Source organism: Gossypium hirsutum, chromosome A06 (genome assembly GCF_007990345.1).
Source record: "Gossypium hirsutum isolate 1008001.06 chromosome A06, Gossypium_hirsutum_v2.1, whole genome shotgun sequence".
Lineage (NCBI taxonomy): Eukaryota > Viridiplantae > Streptophyta > Magnoliopsida > Malvales > Malvaceae > Gossypium > Gossypium hirsutum.
This window is the reverse complement of record NC_053429.1, coordinates 86502103-86527534: the sequence shown is the minus strand read 5'-3', so window position 1 is coordinate 86527534 and position 25432 is coordinate 86502103. Positions and strand designations below refer to the sequence as shown.

The window sequence follows — 25432 nt, the reverse complement described above, 5'->3', positions numbered from 1 at the left end:
ATGATTGATTAGTCATTTGAGGTAAATTTATAGATAGGACTCATGATAAACTTGAAAGTGATAGGTAATTTAAAGTGTAATAGATGAAATTAACATGAATTTGCATGTAAATTCCTTGTATAGTGGCCGGCCAGATAGGAATTTATATTAAAATAAGACATAAATAATATATGATGGGTGTATATTTATATTGTAAGGAATAAAAAAAAGAAGAAGAACAAATAGCTCGATGGAGAGAGGGAATGATTTTAAGTTTCATTTTTTCTGTGCATGTTGATTTGGGGGAAAGGAGAAAGCATATTCGCCATTGTTGTTTTAAGTTTGAAGCTCAAATTAGTTGGTATGTTAATGATCCTTTTGCTTATAATTTATATTTTTGGAACCTTGCAACCATGTTGAAATTTGTGAATGATTGTAGTTATGAATTACGGTAGAAAATCTAAGTTCTTAATATTATTATGGTAGATTTTTAAAGTTGGAAGTGAAGTGAGATGATTTGCAAAGTCAATTCATGAAATTTCACATTGAGGATATTATGGAAAATTTTAAAAATATGGTGGATTAAATTGTTTATTTATGTGAAATTATCAATGTATAAAAAAAAATACGTCATTGACATAATTTGAAGTCTTTTATTTGAAGGAGTTTTGTTTGGGTGCTTGATGTTGAATTTGTGTTATTTTATAGAGTAAATTTTTACTACATTTTAAAAATTAAGGATTTAATTGAGTAAATTATAAATGAGAAGAATTTTATTATAAATTAAAGATATACATATATACGCTGTATATTAAGGGTTAAGTATTTGGCAATAGTGGGTTATGTGTTAATTGTGGAATTAACTTGGTGGATATGACGGATTAAATTGTATAGGATGTAAATGTTTTGGGGAAAATGTGTAAAAGTGTAAATAAGTAGCTAAATGTTTTGAATTAAATGGTATATGAAATTGAGATTAATATTTACATAGTCATTTTAGAAATGAGTAGAATGATAGTTTGATAATTTTAATTATTAGTGTATAATTAAGTACAATGAGTAACTTAAGTGGGAGATAAATTAGTAATTAGTATTAAATTTCAAAGTGAGATTATAATAAAGGATTATTTAAATAAATAGTCCATTAATTTGATGAGTTTTGGTTAGTGGTTAATGGACAATCGGTCAAAGTGGTTAATATGCATTTGTATATGTATAATGGCCGATTGTAATCAAGAATAAAGATGTGAATGAATGGATGTTAATGAGTTGTCGTATGTTTCTTATTAAGAAAAATTATTAATGTTTGAATCTAAATAAATTAGTTAAGTAATTAAACAAACTAATTTATTTTACCTAGCTCAAGAGCGAAAGGAACTTAACTCGGAAAAGGGAAAAGCGAAACAAATGGAATAGTCAATTTGTAGTTGTCCGACGACATTTAAGGTAAGTTCTTAAGTATTTGAGTTTGATTCCCTTGTAAGTCTTAAGTTTAAAACGGGATGAATATGATATTATGTTTTAAATATGTGAATGAGAACTTTACAGAGTAAATTGTATAAATCTGCTAGGGACAGCAGCAGTAGCGTGTTTTGGAAAAATTACCATAAATTGTGGGAGTTGAGTTAAAAGCTGGATAAATTATGTAATTAAAGCTTAATGAGTCTAGTTTCTTATAAAATAAACCGTGTAAGAAAAGGAATTTCCGATAATGAGATACTTAAAGTTGTGTGAGACAGCGCAGAATGACACTGTAATCCTCTGTTCTGTTTTAGAAAATCAATATAAATTGTACAAAAAGGGTTATAAGATAAAATTTATATGCTGAGACTCCCTAATGAGCCTAGTTTCAAATGAAATCAAATACAACACATTTTGAATTCTGTAAAATGAGAAATTTGATTCGTAGTGAAGAGTGGTCAAATTAGTCAAACAGTGAAACAGGGGAAACTTTAAGAAAGATCTGGTATTGATTGGCCAAACCTAAATTCTGGAAATTTTATGGATGGAAGATATACGAGTCTATATTCAGGAAAAATTAACGGTAAGTGATTTGGAGTTTTGTAGCTCCGGTTATAAATAATTCAGTGACCATTGCTCAGGAAAACAGCTCGTAGTGAATATGTGATTTTGTTGTAAACATGGATAAAACGTGTTTTAGTTGCTCATAAGCTAGTGATTAAACCCATACTTGAATTCTAAATCGTGATATTGTAAGCTTATGAGTATTCTAATATGAAATGATAGTATGGCGTAAAAATTGAATTATTCATTGGAAAGTGATGGATGTAGATTCGGCCAAGACCAAGTCTGTACATGATAGTATATGTGGTATGTGAAGTATATTTGAATGAATGTGAAAGTGTATATATATGTGTGATAAGCTAATGGCCGATGTGATGAATGTGAAAGCGTATATATGTGATAGGCCTAATGGCCGATGTGATGAATGTGAAAGCGTATATATGTGATAAGGCTAATGGCCGATGTGATGAATGTGAAAGTGTATATATGTGACAGGGCGAGTGGCCAACGTGATGGATGTGAAAGTGTATAAATGTGATAAGTCCGAAGGCATTTGTGTCAGTACTATATCCGGGTTAAAACCCCGCAGGCTTTATGCGAGAATATTATCATTGATTAATGTCCGTAAGCTTCGTGCTCGTACTATATCCGAGCTCTAAAGACCCGATGACTACGTGTGGGAATTTTGTCCGGGTAAGACCCGATAACTTCGTGTGGAGATTATGTCCGGGTAAGACTTCGTAATAAGAATTGCTTATAAATATATTCAATGCGAAAGGTTAAACAGGTATGTACTCCAAGTTTATATGTGAGCTTGATTTGCACTAAATCATAAGGTAGTTATGTGACGCATACGAGAGCAATCTATGAGACTATTCCTATGATTATGTGACATCGGATCAGAGTGAGAGGTTATGTGAAATCATACGATATATCTATGTCACATGAGCTCACTTTTATGTGAAAGTTTATCTGCCTATTGTATATGATGAGATGTGCATATTCGGTAAAGGGATGGTATGCCCGAAGGAAGAGTGAAATAAAAATACGAACAACTATGTTATAATTTGATTGTTATCTGTTGACACTGCTTAAAACTTACTAAGCATTGTAATGCTTACTCCGTTTACTCTGTTTCCTCTGTTTTATAGATCTCATTGCGAGGCTACAGGCTCGGGGATCGTCAGCAACTAGTCACACTATCACTATCCACTGTTTGGTACTGCTATGTTTTGGATTATCTTATGGCATGTATAAAATAGACTCGTGGCGGAAGAATATTTTGGTTAATGTATATAGCCATGCGAAAATGGCTTATATATGTTTGAGCATAATGTTATAATCATTTGGTATGGAATGGTTAATCACTATCATAATTTGTGCTATTTATGCTAAAAGGGCTAGTTGAATCATGGAAACTATGAAATAGGTAAAGTCTACCTTAAAGGCAGATGCTGGCAGCAGCAGTGATGTAGATTTGGAAAATCACTAAAAATAGTAGGATTGGAATTAAATAATGAATAAATTATGTAAACGAACCTTGATGAATCTATTTTCATAGGAAAGTAACGAAACAATCATATGGACAGTATGTTAAGAGATATTCAGGTTCTCGTGAGACAGGGCCAGAACGGTTTCTGGATTCCCTGTTCCGACTTTGGAAATTCATTATAAATTAACCAGAGATAATTAGGAGTCATTCCATACATGTATAGGTTCCTCTCTGAGTCTAGTTTCTATAGAAACAAACGGCATCAGTATTGAAGCTCTGTGCAGGGAGATATCCAAGTCGTAATGCGCAAAGGTCAGTGTAGTCGATCCCTGTAACATGGGAGATTTTGACTAATAAACTGTACTAATTGGCCCGACCAAAATTCTAGAAAAAATATGTAGATGGGTATATGAGTCTAGTTTCAGGGAAAAATTACGAAACTGATTTTCGAGTTGTGAAACTCAAGATATGATTTTTAAGGTGACAGTGTCACAGTTAGCCAACTGCCTGGAAAATTTTAAAATGGACTGCGATAGTAAGCAAATTTAGTCTGTGAACCCCTCGTGTCTGACTCCGGAAACGGTCTCGGGTACGGGGTGTTACAATTTTATTGGTATCAGAGCTACGGTTTAGTCGATTCTAGGACTAACGTAGCACGCGTGAGTCTATTTATACATGCCATAAAGTGATAAAATGATAGTGTGATGATTTTTGGCTATTAAAATGTGTTTGCTGTATTGTAATGAATCTTGATCCCGATCGTGCTGTAGCAAGCTTCTGACTATGAGAATTTGCGATATAACTTCATTTAGAGATGCCTAAATTATTAAGTTGATCAGGTACGTATCATGTACTCGTATTTGAATTTCGATTTGGATTGAATTATAAGGGTATAAGTGATGCAATTTTGAAGGAGTGTTATGACTATAAATGTGATTTTTGTATGTGGCTATGGAACTGGAAGTTGAACGGTCGATAAGTATGTTGTGTTTGTATTCAAGTAATGTAAATGATATACTAATGTGTATTGCTATATGTGTATATGTATGTAGAGACGAAATTGTCGAATGTAAAAAGGCAGTGAAGCGTATAGAGTGGTTGGTTTTCAGCACTAAGTGTGCGGGCAATAAGTGTTCACCGTTGTGAGATTGGCACTAAGTGTGCGGGCAATAAGTGTTCACAGTTGTGAGATTGGCACTAAGTGTGCGGGCTTGAAATGCATGGCACTAAGTGTGCGAGTTTAAAGTACATGGCACTAAGTGTGCGTGGTTGATTATTAAGCACTATGTGTGCGAACCCACTATATATATATTTTCTATCAATTATTTTTATTAAGGGTGCGACCTTACCGAGTCGATTTCGGATAGCGGAAAGGGGTAAGTTCTTGAGTAATAGAGCTTAAATTATGATTTGATTAGATCATGTTTTAAGCAAATCAAAATCATGCTCTTTGTGTGTGGCTATTGAGCCGAAATTGCAAGAATGATAAGTGTCTTGTGTTTGAGTTTTGCTAACGAAAATGAAATACGAATGTGCCATGATTTGTTGTTAAATGTGCATGGTTATTTGAATGATGTCCGGGCTAAGTCCCGAAGGCTTTGTGCTAAGTGACCATATCCGGACTAAGTTCCGAAGAGCATTCGTGCTAGTGATGTATCCAGACTAAGTTCCGAAGAGCATTCGTGCTAGTGATATATCCGTGCAAAACCCCGAAGAGCATTCGTGCTGGTGTTATATCCGGGCTAGGTCCCAAAGAGCAATCATGCTGGTGACGTGTATTCGGGCCTTCGTGCCTAGTAGGCTTCGTGCCAATAATTTGAGCAAAGTTTAAGTGTTCATTACTATACGAATTCAAATTTAAATGAGATGATATGTTTACAAGTGTACATACATGATGTTTATAGGCTTGGTTAAGTCATTTCAATGTGTAATAACGAATGAATAAGAGCACTATGTGTGTGAATGATTAGAGGCACTGTGTGTGTGCGAATTCCTTTAACCGAGCACTATGAGTGCGAGATCGGTCAGTGGGCACTAAGTGTGTGAAGTGGAATTCATGTAAGACCTCGTCTGGGACGAAGGCATTGATTTGAGATAGTGTGTAAGACCATGTCTGGGACATGGCATCGGCTCGATATGTGAGAATATGTAAGACCATATCTAGGATATGGCATTGTAAGAGCTATATGTACTATTGCTGAATGGACACTATTTTGTTAATCTTGTTCAAGAAATTATTTTGATTAAGTTTCGACATTCGAAAGTTTGAAAGAATTTTTGATGAATGTTGATAATTTTGGATATACGAGTTATGCGCTAGAATAAATCTCATGCCAGTGTATTATATTAGGCTTTATGCCTATTCGACTGTATACGGGTAACGTTAACTATGACTGGATGTATTGAATGAACTAAATGTTCAGGTACGTGGAAGTTGATCTTCTTTTGGAAATAAGTTAAGTTGAAAATTTAGATATGATAATGTTATAAAGGATATTCATTAGGATGTTTAAGAACATGTATACTTTCGGCCATGTTACGGCTTATATATATATGAATGAAAATGTGGGTTATGAATATCTGAGTTGATGTTATGTAATTGTTTTAAAACAAGAGGACGTTATCCTAACGTAGTCACTAGTAAGATTTTCAGGGACGAAAATCCCTAAAGAGGGGGAGAGTTGTGACATCCCTAATTTGACCCTAGTCGGAAAGTGGTTTTGGGACCACAAAACTGAGTCATAAAAATAATTAACTGTTAAATTCTATGTTTATTTTATGTGTAAATGCATGTGTGAAAGTTTCATGCTTTGATTTTGTCATTTGTATGTAAAATTTATAAGATAGGACTCATGTGATAAAACTTGAAAGTGTGATAGGTAAATTTGTAAAGTGTCAAATAATGCATGAAATGTTAACATGAGGGATTTGCATGTCAAATATTCCTTTTTGTTTATAGTGGCCGGCCATGATGAGGAATTTATATTAAAATATAGACATAAATAATTACTTATGATGGGTGTATAATTTTATATTGTTAAGGAATAAAAAAAGAAGAAGAAGAAACAAATAGCTCGATGGAGAGAGGGAATGAGTTTTAAGTTTCATTTTTCTGTGCATGTTGATTTGGGGGAAAGGAGAAAGCATATTCGGCCATTGTTGTTTTAGTTTGAAGCTCAAATTAGTTGGTATGTTAATGATCCTTTTTGCTTATAATTTATATTTTTGGAACCTTAGGATCATGAACTAGCATACCCATGTTGAAATTTGTGGAATGATTGTAGTTAATAGAAATTACTACGGTAGAAAATCTAAGTTCTTAATATTATTATGGTAGATTTTTAAAGTTGGAAGTGAAGTGAGATGATTTGCAAAGTCAATTCATGAAATTTCACATTGAGGATTATTATGGAAAATTTTAAAAATATGGTGGATTAAATTGTTTATTTATGTGAAATTATCAATGTATAAAAAAAAATACGTCATTGACTTAATTTGAAGTCTTTTATTTGAAGGAGTTTTGTTTGGGTGCTTGATGTTGAATTTGTGTTATTTTATAGAGTAAATTTTTACTACATTTAAAAATTAAGGATTTAATTGAGTAAATTATAAATGAGAAGAATTTTATTATAAATTAAAGATATACATATATACGCTGTATATTAAGGGTTAAGTATTTGGCAATAGTGGGTTATGTGTTAATTGTGGAATTAACTAGGTGGATATGACGGATTAAATTGTATAGGATGTAAATGTTTTGGGGAAAATGTGTAAAAGTGTAAATAAGTAGCTAAATGTTTTGAATTAAATGGTATATGAAATTGAGATTAATATTTACATAGTCATTTTAGAAACGAGTAGAATGATAGTTTGATAATTTTTAATTATTAGTGTATAATTAAGTACAATGAGTAACTTAAGTGGGAGATAAATTAGTAATTAGTATTAAATTTCAAAGTGAGATTATAATAAAGGATTATTTAAATAAATAGTCCATTAATTTGATGAGTTTTGGTTAGTGGTTAATGGACAATCGGTCAAAGTGGTTAATATGCATTTGTATATGTTATAATGGCCAATTGTAATCAAGAATAAAGATGTGAATGAATGGATGTTAATGAGTTGTCGTATGTTTCTTATTAAGAAAAATTATTAATGTTTGAATCTAAATAAATTAGTTAAGTAATTAAACAAACTAATTTATTTTACCTAGCTCAAGAGCGAAAGGAACTTAACTCGGAAAAGGGAAAAGCGAAACAAATGGAATAGTCAATTTGTAGTTGTCCGACGACATTTAAGGTAAGTTCTTAAGTATTTGAGTTTGATTCCTTTGTAAGTCTTAAGTTTTAAAACGGGATGAATATGATATTATGTTTTAAATATGTGAATGAGAACTTTACAGAGTAAATTGTATAAATCTGCTAGGGACAGCAGCAGTAGCGTGTTTTGGAAAAATTACCATAAATTTTGGGAGTTGAGTTAAAAGCTGGATAAATTATGTAATTAAAGCTTAATGAGTCTAGTTTCTTATAAAATAAACCGTGTAAGCAAAGGAATTTCCGATAATGAGATACTTAAAGTTGTGTGAGACAGCGCAGAATGACACTGTAATCCTCTGTTCTATTTTTAGAAAATCAATATAAATTGTACAAAAAGGGTTATAAGATAAAATTTATATGCTGAGACTCCCTAATGAGCCTAGTTTCAAATGAAATCAAATACAACACATTTTGAATTCTGTAAAATGAGAAATTTGATTCGTAGTGAAGAGTGGTCAAATTAGTCAAACAGTGAAACAGGGGAAACTTTAAGAAAGATCTGGTATTGATTGGCCAAACCTAAAATTCTGGAAATTTTATGGATGGAAGATATACGAGTCTATATTCAGGAAAAATTAACGGCAAGTGATTTGGAGTTTTGTAGCTCCGGTTATAAATAATTCAGTGACCATTGCTCAGGAAAACAGCTCGTAGTGAATATGTGATTTTGTTGTAAACATGGATAAAACTTGTTTTAGTTGCTCATAAGCTAGTGATTAAACCCATACTTGAATTCTAAATCGTGATATTGTAAGCTTATGAGTATTCTAATATGAAATGATAGTATGGCGTAAAAATTGAATTATTCATTGGAAAGTGATGGATGTAGATTCGGCCAAGACCAAGTCTGTACATGATAGTATATGTGGTATGTGAAGTATATTTGAATGTATGTGAAAGTGTATATATATGTGTGATAAGGCCTAATGGCCGATGTGATGAATGTGAAAGCGTATATATGTGATAAGGCCTAATGGCCGATGAGATGAATGTGAAAGCGTATATATGTGATAAGGCCTAATGGCCGATGTGATGAATGTGAAAGTGTATATATGTGACAGGGCCGAGTGGCCAACGTGATGGATGTGAAAGTGTATAAATGTGATAAGTCCCGAAGGGCATTTGTGTCAGTACTATATCCGGGTTAAAACCCCGCAGGCTTTATGCGAGAATATTATCATTGATTAATGTCCGTAAGCTTCGTGCTCGTACTATATCCGAGCTCTAAAGACCCGATGACTACGTGTGGGAATTTTGTCCGGGTAAGACCCGATAACTTCGTGTGGAGATTATGTCCGGGTAAGACTTCGTAATAAGAATTGCTTATAAATATATTCAATGCGAAAGGTTAAACAGGTATGTACTCCAAGTTTATATGTGAGCTTGATTTGCACTAAATCATAAGGTAGTTATGTGACGCATACGAGAGCAATCTATGAGACTATTCCTATGATTATGTGACATCGGATCAGAGTGAGAGGTTATGTGAAATCATACGATATATCTATGTCACATGAGCTCACTTTTATGTGAAAGTTTATCTGCCTATTGTATATGATGAGATGTGCATATTCGGTAAAGGGATGGTATGCCCGAAGGAAGAGTGAAATAAAAATACGAACAACTATGTTATAATTTGATTGTTATCTGTTGACACTGCTTAAAACTTACTAAGCATTGTAATGCTTACTCCGTTTACTCTGTTTCCTCTGTTTTATAGATCTCATTGCGAGGCTACAGGCTCGGGGATCGTCAGCAACTAGTCACACTATCACTATCCACTGTTTGGTACTGCTATGTTTTGGATTATCTTATGGCATGTATAAAATAGACTCGTGGCGGAAGAATATTTTGGTTAATGTATATAGCCATGCGAAAATGGCTTATATATGTTTGAGCATAATGTTATAATCATTTGGTATGGAATGGTTAATCACTATCATAATTTGTGCTATTTATGCTAAAAGGGCTAGTTGAATCATGGAAACTATGAAATAGGTAAAGTCTACCTTAAAGGCAGATGCTGGCAGCAGCAGTGATGTAGATTTGGAAAATCACTAAAAATAGTAGGATTGGAATTAAATAATGAATAAATTATGTAAACGAACCTTGATGAATCTATTTTCATAGGAAAGTAACAAAACAATCATATGGATAGTATGTTAAGAGATATTCAGGTTCTCGTGAGACAGGGCCAGAACAGTTTCTGGATTCCCTGTTCCGACTTTGGAAATTCATTATAAATTAACCAGAGATAATTAGGAGTCATTCCATACATGTATAGATTCCTCTCTGAGTATAGTTTCTATAGAAACAAACGGCATCAGTATTGAAGCTCTGTGCAGGGAGATATCCAAGTCGTAATGCGCAAAGGTCAGTGTAGTCGATCCCTGTAACATGGGAGACTTTGACTAATAAACTGTACTAATTGGCCCGACCAAAAATTCTAGAAAAAAATATGTAGATGGACATATGAGTCTAGTTTCAGGGAAAAATTTCGAAACTGATTTTCGAGTTGTGAAACTCAAGATATGATTTTTAAGGTGACAGTGTCACAGTTAGCCAACTGCCTGGAAAATTTTAAAATGGACTGCGATAGTAAGCGAATTTAGTCTGTGAACCCCTCGTGTCTGACTCCGGCAACGGTCTCGGGTATGGGGTGTTACAAATACTTTTCGAAAGGTACCAATAATTTCTAGATTTTTATTTTTTGGCAAGAAATAGAATAATGTTTTTGTATCGATTTCCAAGTGGTATCGATACCAATTAAACGAAAAACTAATACCCATTGGCCAGTATCGATACCTACGTGATTGTCTTGGAAATTTTGCTAAATGGACCCTATGCATGTTTAGTTATTATTATAAGACCATTTGATGTATGTTTTGCATGTGATGATGATAATTAAAGAGTATGGTTGACATAAAACCTATACAAATACTAAAATAGAAGATTTATTGTTTCGAATGAGCTTTTACTTGTTGTGTATGACATGAAACGGTGGTTTGACATCCTGATATTCGGGCTTGGCGACTAGGCCGGGTATAGGGTATTACAATCACTGTAGTAGAGTAGGAAACCACCGGTTGACATCTTATCCGATTTCGTCGCCTGACACAACTCTCGGTACAATGTGGCCAACACGGCTAATCACCAACTCATTTGTCTGCTTTCTTTGAAGTCGTCTAGGTGTTGTAGTCACCTTATGTGTACCAAATTTTGAGATTTATTAGGCACTTATCCTTAAGATGAATGCTCGAGCGTATTATTTTTTGACATAATTGGGCGTGTCCTTAAGAAATTATTTGAAATTGGTTTCCAACCACTTCATATCTATCCGGCCATAATAAAACTTATTCGATACCTTCCCCAAATATGCCTCGCAAAGGTTCTCTTTATCAGGAATGATTTCTGACCCCATGACAACTGACCCATCCACTGGTAAACCGAGTTGTAAACCTACATCCTCAAGTGTAATTATACATTCGCCGCATGAAAGATGGAAAATATGTGTCTCAAGCCTCCATCTCTCCACCAATACGCTGATGAGTATAGGATCGAGTTTGCAGCCCCTGAGCATATGAGATGCATGCAATCTCGTGTTTTGCAATTAACCACAAATTTTGGTGATTGAGCCCTTTGATAAATTATGTACACGATCATCTGCCTATTTATATTGAAAAAAATAATTTAAAATATTTAAAAAAATAAAATACATTAAGCTTAACTTAATTGAAAATAACGATATTTAAAATTCTATCTTACCATTACCGCTTGAACGGGGGAAATGTGCTTCTTGTTGAAACGAATCAGAGAGGTTGCCATTCGTGAAAACTTAATCGAAATGAATAATATACAAAATAATTAAATAAATCTAAAATATTTTTAAACAAGTGTATCGGGAAATTTAGAACAAAACTTGAGAAAATTGAGAGAATTAAAAGAGTTGAGAGTTTAGAAAGAATTGTGAGAGTTGAATTTGAGTAGAAAGAATGAATACTAGCTTGGTACTTGTAGTAAAAAAATTATCATTGGGGCCTTTAAAAAATATTATCGTTGTGCCAATGTTAAAAAAAATGACATTCGGTGGAAAGTGCGCCTAGCTGGCCGCACTTTCACACACTCTATAAAAAAAGGTATATTTCCACAAATTAAAAAAAAGGGGCCTAAAAGACCTAATAAAAAATAGGCATAGAAGCCTAGTTTAGCCATTCACATAAATTAAAAGAAAAACTGGAATACCCATCCTATGTCCTATACTCCTTATATTGTTCGAAGATTGTAAAACTATAAAAAAACTAAAAATATATAAAATTATTAAAAATATTATAAAATTAAAATATGTAAAAATTCAAAAAAATTGTTAATAATTTTCTTAACCGTTTGATTAATAGATGGAAATAGATGGTGGCTTGTACAATGAGACACTTGGATAGAGGTTAAGGAGAGAGGTTTTGTCACACCCTGAGTCTGGTAAATCCGAGTTTAGGACATAGAGCTATGAAGTTATTTGTTTGGCATAGTGTAATCCACCATGTAGTAACCACCGTAGAGGTGAATAAAGGTTTTATGTTATTCTTATTTTGTTATCTAAGATAAGGGTATATTGAGTGAAATATAAGCCAGTTGAATTACCGCCATATGCATAGTACACCCAATTTGTTTGAGTACTTGTAACGTATAGGTCTGTGCAAGTGTACACAGTCGTTATCAAGTAATAAGTAAGTATCAAGTTATCGTCTCCATAGGGATTATATTTGTGCTAAGTCACTTAATTTGTAAAATTATATTAAAAATTTGGTAAATAAAAACACAATTTAGTTGAGAAGTGATGATTAAAATATATTAGACTAAATGCAATGATCCCTAATGCAAATTAACCTAAGTATGCAAACTATATGAATGAAATAGATTTTAGAAAAATTAAACACAATTTGCAACAATTATAACATAAATAAACTAGGACAATTACTTTAATTAAAAGCTAATCACATACCTTAATCAAGCTTGAGAAGTAGCCAAACCCTAACTTTCTTTTCTCTTTTCTTTTGTTTAAGTTTCAGTGATGAAGATGATGATATAAAACCATATTATAAACTTTTATGTTTTATTATACATATATTATTTCATGATTTACTATTTTACCCTTGTATAATTTAATTAAGAAACCATATATAATTTACTATTATCAACATGCTTAATAATATTCGGAAAAACATTCCATGGCAACTGGATCTTTCATGAGTTTGGAAACCACGTTAGGTCCTTTCAGAATGCTTTACTTAGTAAATACGCATTTTACTGATCCTTATTTACTAAGGGTTTCTTAGTATTCGTGCAAGGTAACAGGGATGTGTTAGGTTTGAAACAGTTTAATCATACAAATCTAAAAACTATATAGATAACAGAGCCTGGTTAGCGTTGTTATGCAACCTGCAATTTAATTGGGTTAGGATCTAAATTGAGCATGCACATTTCAATTATGCGTCCACTAGTCGTCGTCTAGTTAGGATCGCTCAGCTAATTCAGGTGCACTTCAATCACGTATGAACGAAATACAGGCTTGATTTTAATTGAAAACATGATCGATTGAGGCACAAACATTATAAGCATGAATCTAATAAATATTATTTAATTAAAGCAATCATCCTAGTTTAAATAAAATTAACCTAACATTGTTGTAAACAAGAACAAAGAACACATAGCAAACATTTTTAAATTAAATTAAAGAAAAGAAAGATTAAATCCAATTCAGAGTGGCTCTCACCGAAGACTCTAACTAACGAGGCTCCTTTATTCCTTTGCTTCGCTCCTTTGCTGATGGCTCTCCAAGGTGGCCGAGCAAGGGTTCTTTGAGAGGCTCAAATGCTAAAATCTTTATGAAAATATGATGATAGGCACGGGGAGAAAAGAAAAATGCTGAGAGAATTTAGAGAGTAGAGAATGATGAATGATGAGGGATAAGTAGAAATGTGAGAATGAGGTTTTATTTATAGGTGAGGAGAGGGGGATAGTTTACTAAAAATAGGAGTTTTCATCTTTTGAAGCATCTTCCATGGGTGGCTGGCCATAAATTGAGGAAGTTGAGCTAATTTTTGCTTGATTTTTGGTCAATTTGACTGCTACAACAACTCAGGACTAAGACTCGGTCAAGTGCAAATCTTCAGGTAAATATCTAATTTCTTCAACTCTTCAATGACCTTGTGCAATTAAACCAAAAAGTGGTTTATGGACAACCATATGCAGCCGAATTTTGGGTTGACTTGGTCCCCAATTTGGACAGTTTTATAATCTAGCAAAGTTATCAGACCTGTCCAGAATAAATCAACAAGTTAGAGGACCATAGAATAAAATTCATTCAATTTAATTAATTAATTTAAAACTAAAATTATTAATGAAATATTTTAAAATGATTTATTAAATATAATTTTATATTTTATTATTTAATTTAATCATGCATGGCCCACTTTATGTCTTAAAAAATATAATTTATTCAAATTAATATAAAATAAGCCATTTATTGCATGAAAACTATATACTAAAGCATAAAATCACATTTTAATAATTTCTATGTCCTAATTTCATATTTTCACATATTTCATTAACTTATTAAACAATTACTTAGTTTTAACAACAATTTTAAGTAAAAAGGTGATAAATGACAGGAAAAATACTATATATTTTTCAGTTTATAGTACTGTGATAGTCGGGTTTATAATGAGATCTAGTTAGGGGTCAACTAGATTGACTGATCAAATATCAATTATACAGGATTCTCATTAGTGTTTCTCTTGGAACTTGTAGACCATTAAGAAGGATAAATTCTAGATTCAAGCAACACTTGTTAAGTTCCAATAAGAGAAGATTGGTTATATATATATATGGGTGAGAAGGGTTATAACCTCCCAAACCCGGCCTAGACATAATGGTCGAATCAAGAAGGCCACATTGGACACCTTAGTGTAGAACTTACCTTAATGATAGTTCAAAACCTTCAAGTACTTCTTTTTATAAAACCGTGGTTTCTATTGTTAGCTTTGGAAAATGTCCACTTACTTAGTCTAACCAAGCTTAGGTCAAATTAGCGAATTAGGTGAGTTTTTGTAAAACCTTACTGACGGCGTTGCCTTTGAAAAATCATTTTGTTACATTCTTAGCACTAGAATTGTACCATTACTAGTCAAATTATTAATGTAGTCATATATCATGCATATTCCATTTCAACGTATTATAAAAACCATGTATTTATACCAAATATGTGTGTCATGCATGCATGAAAAACCCCAAAATCTCGGATAGTCCCAAACCACAATTTAAAGAAACATTACATTCCAAAACCAAATGAAAATAATAAAATAACCTAAAAATATAATTAAGTTAAAATAATATGACGAAGTTCTGATCCTAAGTTCGATCATTACTTGAGAAGTTGAGATAATGGGGTGAGCTTAACAAGCTCTATGTGAGACTAAACGAGTATTAACCATTCATACATGCAATTTCATAGAGGTACCAATAGCACAATTATACATTAACAATAATAATTTTCAAATGCACATGATCATGAAAAATGTACATGTGAGATCCTACCCATACCATCTGCTACACACCACGAGTTCCCTAGAACCCGTCTGCCAAACTCCAACCTATATGAGCAATGCATAATGTGGTAAAACCACCAATAATCAATAATGCAGTGAAACTGCGAAATATATAATGCGATATAATTTTCAATCCCCTCGGTACTCCAAATGTAGTGCACTGACTAAAAATATATGCGGACTTAATATGCTGCCAGTACTCTACGGAACTCATCCGTCAACCATAAAATCTCATCCCAATGCATATGCAATATGTCATACAAATTCATACACAATCACATTTCAATTCTTTTCACTTCTATTTGACAAGCTCAACATGTCCTCAATAATCACATACTTTTAGAGAAAGGAAACAATGTTTGAATTTTCAAATTACCATTAAGATGGTATCTATCAATATCATTCAATTCACATACTTTACGAATTTCATTGTGCACCAATAGCAACCTCACGTATATATATCATAGTAAATATTTCATGCATTTAAATCATGCATAAAACTAATATCTCAATGTTTCATACCATTCCATCAAACATTCTCATACCAAATAATATAACTATGCATAACAATCTCAATTACACATTCATACAGTTAAACTAGCAATTTAGCTAATACATCAATCTTTTAAGGCTCGAAACGTACCTGGTTCGGCCACTCGGAAAACTAATATTTTGGCTGCTATGCCAAACCAATCAGCAAGCTAATTATCAAATATAACATAACACTTATCATTATCAAGCAAATTTTACAAGTTTAGGACCCACAACTTATTTTTCGCTTTCTCGCAACACCCTAGTGAATCTTCCAATTTTCCTTAATAAACCTTTATACGATCCTAAACCAAAATTTAGTAAAAATTAAAATTCACCACTTAACCAACTCCCAATTACCCACTTATGGGTTCAAACCAATTGTCGAGTTAATAACTATTTTACAAATTCAACTAGTTTGATTCCTTACCTATTATCGATCGAACCATACGTATTATCGTTCTTTAGGTTTATGGTTGATTCGAGGCATTTGGATCAGCACCTAATTCCATAATATACTGGAAATTCAGTAGCTACTAATTATTCATGTCTTTCATTTAATCAATCCATAACATTTACCCTACAACTATGTCAAAGCAACAATTGATTTTACACTTAACCGCACTTACACTTCCCAATTTGTGAGATTTGAATGCCCAAATGATCAAGAACCTTTTTTCCCTAATTGAAATGGGTTTAATAGATGATTAGGAGGTTCAAGAACTCAAATTAAGGTTGGAATTAATTGGAAAAGATTTAAGAAACAAAACAGCGCCCTATTCTACGCATATGAACATGCACCACCGCCCATGGTGGCCAAAATTGGGGCTAAATTTTAAAATGATTTGAAACCTCATTAAAATATGGAAAAATAAATTTAAAAATATTTAAAATTCCATAAATTCCATATCTGGAAATTTAGGTTTTTAATGGACAAGATTAATTAGGAAATTGAAGAGAGAAGAAACCTTACACAAGCTAGTTGAGAGAAACGGCAATGGCACTTCTAGGCGATGTTTGGAATCGATCTTGGAGTTCAAAATTTTAGATTTAGGAAAAATTGCAGCAATATAGCAAAGGATATGGTGCACAATATTGATGCAAAAAGAAGAAGATGATGATGATAAAAGGAGAGGTGTAGGAAACGACAACAATGTAGGAAAAAGGGCAAAGAAAAAAAATAGAGATGAAGAGAGGGAGAGTGTAACGCCTCGAATTTTGGGCTTAGAAGTATTACATCTTGAGCATGGGAACATTTAGGAGGATGCACATAAATGTTTAGTTGTTCTAGAAAGTGACAAATGCATGTTTGCTTCAATGGTTAAGTGTCCTGGGAAGAGTCTAAGAAGTCCTAGGTTCAAGCCTTGGCTTGTGCAAAAATTTTTGTTTTTTAAGGAATAAGCACTGATTGTACCATGGGGTCTAAGGTTTGAGGCTTGGTGATGCAAAATGAGTAATTTATTTTGCTACAAGTGTCGTGGAAGTGTCCTAGGTTGACCGAAACTCTGCTGAGTTGAGTGGAGTTTGAATTCGTGATTGAGGTGATATTTGACGAGGGATTTTAGGAAAGAATTATGGGAGGTTAAGATGAGAGGGAGTAGTAGGCCGAATGTAGGAATTAGGCACTCATGGAATTCGGTTTTGGGGTTGTCAGTTACTCCCCAATTCGGGAATGGTTTCCATTTTGGTTCTTTCTCCACTCTTTGGTTTGGAGCTAAATTTTGGTTTCGAGTTTTACTCTTTGTGCATCAGTTATTTCGTTTTTTCTCTCCTTGGGGCCGTCTATAGTAAAGAATCATTCAGGGTTTCTTGCTTTGGCTTGGTTCGAGGTTGCTCTCCCCTAATCTTCTTACTCTCCTCTCCTCTCTCTTAATCAATTCTCTCTTTGGCCAAATACCTTTTCCTTCCTCCCTCTCAAAATCTTACGGTTTTAGCTTTTGCTATTGGTCGATTCTCCCCTTCTTCTCCCTTGCTCAAACGATTCCCTCTTGACCAAGTACATCTTCTTCTCTCTTTCAATTCTTTTTTGGTAACGGTTTCCTCCTTTTCTCATCTTGTTGCTTTAGCTTAACCCTTCATATCTCTCTATTATGGTTCCAAATAGGGGTGCGATTGTTGCATTTTGTGCCTTGATTTGAGTGGGTGCTTCTGAGGGTAGGCTGAATACTACTATCTGCTATTCTTTGTCTACGTTTCCAGTAAGTTGTTATACACTTGGTTCATTTATTTGCGCGTATGTTATTAGTTAACAAGATACAATTGGGATGCAGGTAGTCTTTAAGGATTCTAAGTGATCTCTTGCAACGGTTTAGTGTGATCCATCAAGGCAGATGATAGGTAACCTCTCGAGCAAGTTTTTTGATTTGGGAAAGATGTCATATGATTAAAGTGTTCTAAGGTTCCAATTATGTTGTTTTGATAGCATCTAATTGTGTTGGACTTGGTTTACCTACGGAGTTGTAAGGCTACATCGATTGAAGTAGTGGAAGTAAGTGACAGTAACAAGTTCGATTGGGGACTATTTTAGTATTAAGCATGTCTAATGTTGGCCATGGATTTGTCATGTGTTTTAGTACGGTTTATCTCAGGAGAGGTTGCGAACCTAGAATCCTACCAGATGTGTAAACACTGCCCAAATCATAAATCGACAAAAGCTAGAAAATGTGACCATTGACGCTACATGGGCATGCGTTCGCTCGTGTGGTCATCCGAATGCATAAATGTGGGCGTTAGATCATAGAGGCCACCAAGAGCAATTTTATGGGCTTAGGCAATTTTGGGCCACGTTGGGCTGGAATGGGTCGTGTGGGCCCCACACGAGTAAACCACATGGATGTGTAGAGAATATTGGGCCAGTCCGTGTAATCTACATGGACAAGGCCACATCTAGGTTTTGTGGGCCACACGGGCGTGTGGGACCACATGGGCCCGTATTATAAGCCTTAGGCCCATTTGTACTGTTTGTATGTTAATATTGCAGTGGTCGCTCGAGACAATTGTGGACCTTCTGTGGGGTTGATAACTGTACTTGGGCCTCTAATCTGTAAAATGACTGATTTGCCCATGTGTGGTAAAATGACAGTTTTGCCCATATGTGGCAAAATGACTGTTTTACCCTTATAAGGTAAAATGACTGATTTTCCCTTATGTGGTAAAATGACTATTTTGCCTTTATGTGGTAAAATGGCTGATTTCCCCTTATGAGGTAAAATGACTGTTTGCCCTTATATGGTAAGATGACTGATATGCCCTTATGTGATGTATGTTTATATTTGAGCACGTGATTTGTAACTGTATTGAGTACATATACAATATTATGATATGACATGACATGTTACATGTGCATTCATGGGGATAGGTATTTATACGACTGGAGGAAGTGTATTGTACTAGCAGCTCTGTTGCAAATCACTGATGGCTTTTAGCTTGTTATACTGGCAGCTTTGCTGCAAATACTATTTAGTGCAGCAACCGGTGCTAATTCTGGAGTGTAGGGATGGGTGGATTGATTATATCCCCACATGGAGTGTAGGGTTGGATAGAGATGGAGTGTATAGGCTGGATGGGTAGGACCTGCATACTGTTTAAACTGTTACTGCTCTGTTTACTGCTACTGTAATGGGCCAAGGCCTAAACACATGTTTGTTTCTGTATTGAGATAGGCTAAAGCCCAAACTGATATTGTTACTATTACCAAAAAGGGCTTAAGCCTAGACTGTGTTTGTATTCTGTCTGTTTGCTTATATGGGATTACACACTGAGTTTTCATAAACTCACCCTTCTGCTTATCTGCTCAGGTAATCCTTAGGCAGATTGGTGCTGTGAAGGACTCGAAGGTGGCCACACAACCGCTCATGCTTTCGTATTCGACTTTTAATTTATAAGGAATTTTAATTTGAGTATTTTTACTATAATAAGGCCTCAATGGATTTTAACTTTAAATTGGGTTTTGTTTGCTTTGATTTATAACTGCTAGCAGTAGGAAAAGACTCGTATTTTTAAAAAGATAAATGTTTTTCCCAAAACACCACGTTTACGTATCGTTTCCATAATAAATAATGTTTTCAAATAAATGGGGATTTAATATGGTTAATTCCTTGCTAAACAACTTACATCTTGGAAAGGAATGACACATTCTAAAACCTTCGTCAAGATCAATAAGAGATTAATTATAGAACGGATTTCTCAACAATATCGCATTTTACGAAATACTCTCCAATGTGACATCGCTAGATTCGGCCATAACATCTAGGCCGGGTTTGGTGTGTTACATTTTGTGGTATCAGAGCCAAGTTGCAAAACTCAACTGTGGAATTGGGTTCTTTTAAAAAAACTTTGGAATTTCTAAAAGAGTTGTTTCAAAAAAATTGAAGTATTTTGAAATGTTTTACTGAATGTATGGTGCACCGAGTCTCCGCGCCGATCCTATAAGTTCTCTCTGAAAATTGTATTTTGATTTTTACTGAAACTACCATAGGTAGGATTACTAAGACTATTGTAGTTAGTATACCGTACTGCAAACTCTTTCGTAGTATATACTGAAACTGTAGAGAAACCAGTAGACATCAATAGACACTGCGTTGTGCGAAAATAAAACTCTATACTTTTGATACTATCTCCATAAAACATTTGTTAATAAACACTGGAACTGTAAGCTGATCTGCATAAAACTGTTAACAAAGATAAAACGCAATTCGATATTGAGCACCAGAGGTACTCGTGGAAGGGGTACAAGAGGCTGCGGCGGGGGCCGTAGAGGGGCTCGAGCTGGGTTCTCATCATCTGGCAATATGCCTAATCTGGATGCGAGTGAGATGCCAATATTGCCGCTACTGGATCTCGGGGGCCGACTATTAGTTTGACGCTTTGTCCCAGTTTATCTATAGACTATACTGAAAACACTCAAGTTAAATGTGGTAGTGTTTTGGAGCTAGAGTGTGCAACGGGAGCGTAGTGGTGTAGTCTGTGTTATGCGACTGATTTGATAGTTGGACATTTCAGGGATGAAATTTCTCTAATGTGGGGTGAATTGTAATGCCCCGAATTGTGGGCTTAGAAGTATTAGGTCTTGAGCATGGAAATAGTTAGGAGGATGCACATAAATGTTTAGTTGTGCTAGAAAATGACACAAATGCATGTCTGCTTCAATGGTTAAGTGTCCTGGGAAGAGTCTGAGAAGTCTTGGGTTCAAGCCTTGGCTTGTGCAAAAAATTTTGTTTTTTAAGGAATAAGCACTGTCTTTAGATAGTAGGCTTTTAAATAATTGTGGGTAAATCATGTCATAAAAGGCCCATTGATCTAGGGGATAGAGGTCTGTGGATTGTACCATGGGGTCTGAGATTATAGGCTTGGCAATACAAAAGGAGTAATTTATTTTACTGCAAGTGTCGTGGAAGTGTCCTAGGTTGACCGAAACTCTGTTCAGTTGAATGGAGTTTGAATGGGTGATTGAGGAGATATTTGAGAAGGGATTTTAGGAGAGAATTATGGGAGGTTGAGGTGAGAGGGAGTAGTAGGCTGAATGTGGGAATTAGGCACTATGGAATTCGATTTTGGGGTTGTCAATTACTCCCCAATTCAGTAATGGTTTCCATTTTGGTTCTTTCTCCACTCTTTGGATTGGTGCTAAATTTTGGTTTCAAGTTTCACTCTTTGTGCATTGGTTCTTTCGTTTTTCTCTCTTTCGGGCCGTCTATAGCAAAGAATCATTCAGGGTTTCTTGCATTGGCTTGGTTCGAGGTTGCTCTCCCTTAATCTTCTTGTTAACAGATTGCTTTTCGGTAAAGTATTATTGTATAATTATTTATGTGCAACTTACTAAGCTTTATGCTTACTCCCTCTCCTTTCTATTTCTTATAGTACCGCCTATCTAGCTCAAAGATCAATGGAAGTCAGAGATATTGATCACACTATCAATTAAAGCATTCAGTATAGTTTGATTTATATTTTCACTGCAGCAAAATTAACTTTTAGCGGCATTTTTTAAGGTCTTTAGCGGCGTTTTTACAAGCGCCGCAAAAAACGCCTCCATATACGGCGCCACTAAAGTTTGTGGCGTTTATTTAAAAAACGCCGCTAAAGGTCACGACCTTTAGCGGCGCTTTTCCCACAAACACCGCTAGAGGTCAAGACCTTTAGCGACGCTTTCCCACAAACGCCGTTAGAGGTCAAGACCTTTAGCGGCGCTTTTCCCACAAACGCCGCTAGAGGTCAAGACCTCCAGCGGCGCTTTTCCCACAAACGCCGCTAGAGGTCTTTACCTTTAGCGGCAGTTTTCCCACAAACGCCGCTAAAGGTAATGAAATTTAAAAAAAAACGCCTTCAAGATGCTGACATGCTTCACATGATGCCCACATTAAGGATGCAAGTAAAACATAAGGCATAGGTAGAGAGAGAGTTACAGAATAATAAAATCACTATATGTTAACTGATTTTAGTCATAAAAGAGACTAATAGAACAAAAGAGTCTTGTTATCACAAGCAAAGATCAACAAAAATCCTGAAGAGAAAAGTTCATAAAAGATATAACTATGATTGCCTTAAAGCAGCTCCCTAGCTTTGCTACAGACTACTCTTTTTCATTTCAGCACATATAAAGATATATAGAAATCACCAACCAATACCAACATTACATAGAGACTACAATGAAATTCAAACAGGGATAAATCTTGAGCAGAAGAATTAAAAAGCTCCAATAAAATTTGCATACCAAAAGAGACAGTGATACATTGAATGGCTCTACTATATGTTCAGACTTATCACCAACACTGTGTGAATTCAACCAGGATTCAGAACCCCCAGTATTGCTCAAGCTCAAATCATTGGCAGCATCCTTGCAGATGCTACAATAAATTTCCAAACCTTTAACCTCCACAACTTTGCTTACCTGACCCATTCTCAGCCTGCATTATAAGGTAAGAAAAAATTTATTTGAAATTAGAGCTAATTACATATCAAATTAAGAATCAACATTTGGACTTAATTTTTGCAAAACTTATGAAAAAGCGAAAGAAAACAAAATGCAAATTAAATTTGTCATTGGTTAGTGGTACTTCACAAAATTAATGCAGAACAAGGTAAATTTCACATGTAAGCCAAGCCACAACTATTATTGCCATTAAGTTGAGGAAATTCAAATAACTGACTCCTTCGTGTCCCTATGACAAAGTGGAAGAGAGTATGTGTCTGTGAAAATTACAATGAAAATCAAGAACATTACAGTAGACATAAGAAATTACCCAACCGAATTTTGCTTTAACATTGTCAAGCTAGAGAATTTTAAACCAAATAAAACCTGCTCCTGCAAAAACATTTAAGTAAATAAATGTTTTAAAATTTTAAATCAAATAAGTTGCATAATAACATAACAAATAGAAATGTTAATATAAAACCTAAAAACAATTTAATGCCAATTTTTAAGGAAATTACATATGGTTCTAAAATTCAAAACAAGTACTCCTAAAAGCATCCAGACGTTAAATCAAATAAGTTGCGTAATAACATAACAAAGAGAAATGTTATTATAAAACCTAAAACAATTTAATGCCAATTTTTAAAGAGATTACATATGATTCTAAAATTCAAAATAGGGACTCCACAAAGCATCCATACATTATTAAGCCTCTGCTCAGCTTATGCATATAAACATAAACAACCCAAGCTATAAGCTTAATTTATCAAAGATCTCTAAATTCCACCTCCCTCACTTCATTAGTAATTACCCTTCATAAACAACAATTTCCTTTATTCTGAACGTTCTTATTTGTTCCAAACCAATTTATCCTTAATTTTTGAGTTGATGAAATCTTTTCAAGAAAATTTAGAAATGGAGTTTAGCTTTGAAGATTTTTAGACTGGACAATTTAAAGAGATTAGTTTGCTATGATATGAGGTTTACCCATCAAAGTTCCTACCAGACATTTTAGAAGTAACTTTAGAGACTTTCTCTCTGTATTGAGCGCACCCCCTGTTTGTACTCATCACTATAACCTGAAACTGGAGTTTAAGCAATGTGATTTCTAAATTAGTGAATTAAACTCTAAAACAGCAATACTTGCATGTGTGCAATTCACACTGCTGCTGAGATTGTAGAAGCTTGAAGTTACCATTTTTTTTCATGTTCATGATGAAACTGTTAGAGGGTCTTTGATAAAAAAAATCAATATAGAAACATCATATAACCGTGAAGAAAGAACCAAAAGAAGTTAAAGAAATCTGCAGATACTACCACTTAAGAAAACCAAAAAGTTATATAACACCAAAGGTGTTCCTAAAAGTAGAGAAACAAGCCAATGATGCAGAACCAAGAAGCTAAACCTTGGACAATGATGATCAATGGAAACAAACTTTGATGAAAAGAAAAGAACCCAGAAAACATACCGAAGGGAGAGCCAGATCCTCGAAATGCAAGAGAGTTTTTGTATTCGATGCCATATGCAATAATTAAATCAAGTCTCTGTTCTGCTTCTTCAAACATATGATGAACTCTCTCTCTTTCTCTCAACCTGGTATTTTGTAAAATTTATGAAACCTATTAAGCTTCAAACAATCAACTCCTTCACAAGAAGAAACCGTTGTATCTAACATTATAAAAAGAAAAAAAAAAGTGAAGTTGCTATTAAGAAAATGAGGGATTATATTAGAAAAAAATGGAATTAGGGATTATATTTATATTAAACCATTTAAAACGAACCTCCTCTTGTAGAGCCTTAAGCTTTTCATCAGCAAGTAATGAATCATCCTGCAATTAACATAATATAGAAATTAAAATTCATAGCCGAATAAACCCTAATTTAGTACACTGTACTCTTCAATCTACGTTTCTTTAGGGAAAGACATTCAATAACTGAAAATAATTGAAAACATAATAATAAAAAAGCAAAGCTTCTTTAGGGAAATTTGGGGGCAAATTTTGAGAGTAAAAGGAGATGAGAAAGAAGATGAGAAGCGGGTAACCAAAATTTTTTTTTTTCGTTGTGAGTGGGATTTTGAAAACGGGATAAAAATAATAGTGTTTTATGGCGTTTTTAATAAAAACGCCACTATAGTCCAATTTTTTTGTGGCGTTTTACTCAAAAACGCCATTACTGCTCAATTTTGATTTTTTTTCATTTTTAACATATTTTTTTCTATTTTTTCTTATAAATTTTTGTGCTGACATTATCATTTTTTAGAATTTTTTTAATTTTTGAATATTGAATTTTTTAACTGAAATATGAACTAAAATATTAAATATTAAATTTTTAAGTTTTTTATTTTTATTTTTTATTTTTTAATTTTAAAATTTTTTTGAAGATATTTTTAATTTTTAATTATCATATAAAATACAAAAGGAAACTTTAACAGAAATAAAATGAAATCGATGAATTAAAAAATACAAACTGACACAGTAATACAAGTATTATTCTTTTAAGTATGGTCCGCTTTAGTTGTTTAGATTTTTATATAAATGGCATTTAATTATATGTATACACCTAAATTTTAAT

General features: G+C 33.9%; 1 long non-coding RNA gene across 2 annotated transcripts; it reads right to left on the bottom strand.

The window, feature by feature from the left end:
- Positions 1 to 23203: 23203 nt before the first annotated feature.
- Positions 23204 to 24917, bottom strand: LOC121230421 (uncharacterized). 2 transcript variants are annotated; one of them, XR_005928424.1, is made up of 3 exons: positions 24640 to 24917; positions 24327 to 24451; positions 23204 to 23247 (listed from the first exon to the last, which is right to left on the bottom strand). It is a non-coding gene; the product is annotated as an uncharacterized lncRNA (long non-coding RNA). The 2 variants fall into 2 exon arrangements; XR_005928425.1 differs by lacking the exon at positions 23204 to 23247 and adding an exon at positions 23918 to 23942.
- Positions 24918 to 25432: the final 515 nt, after the last annotated feature.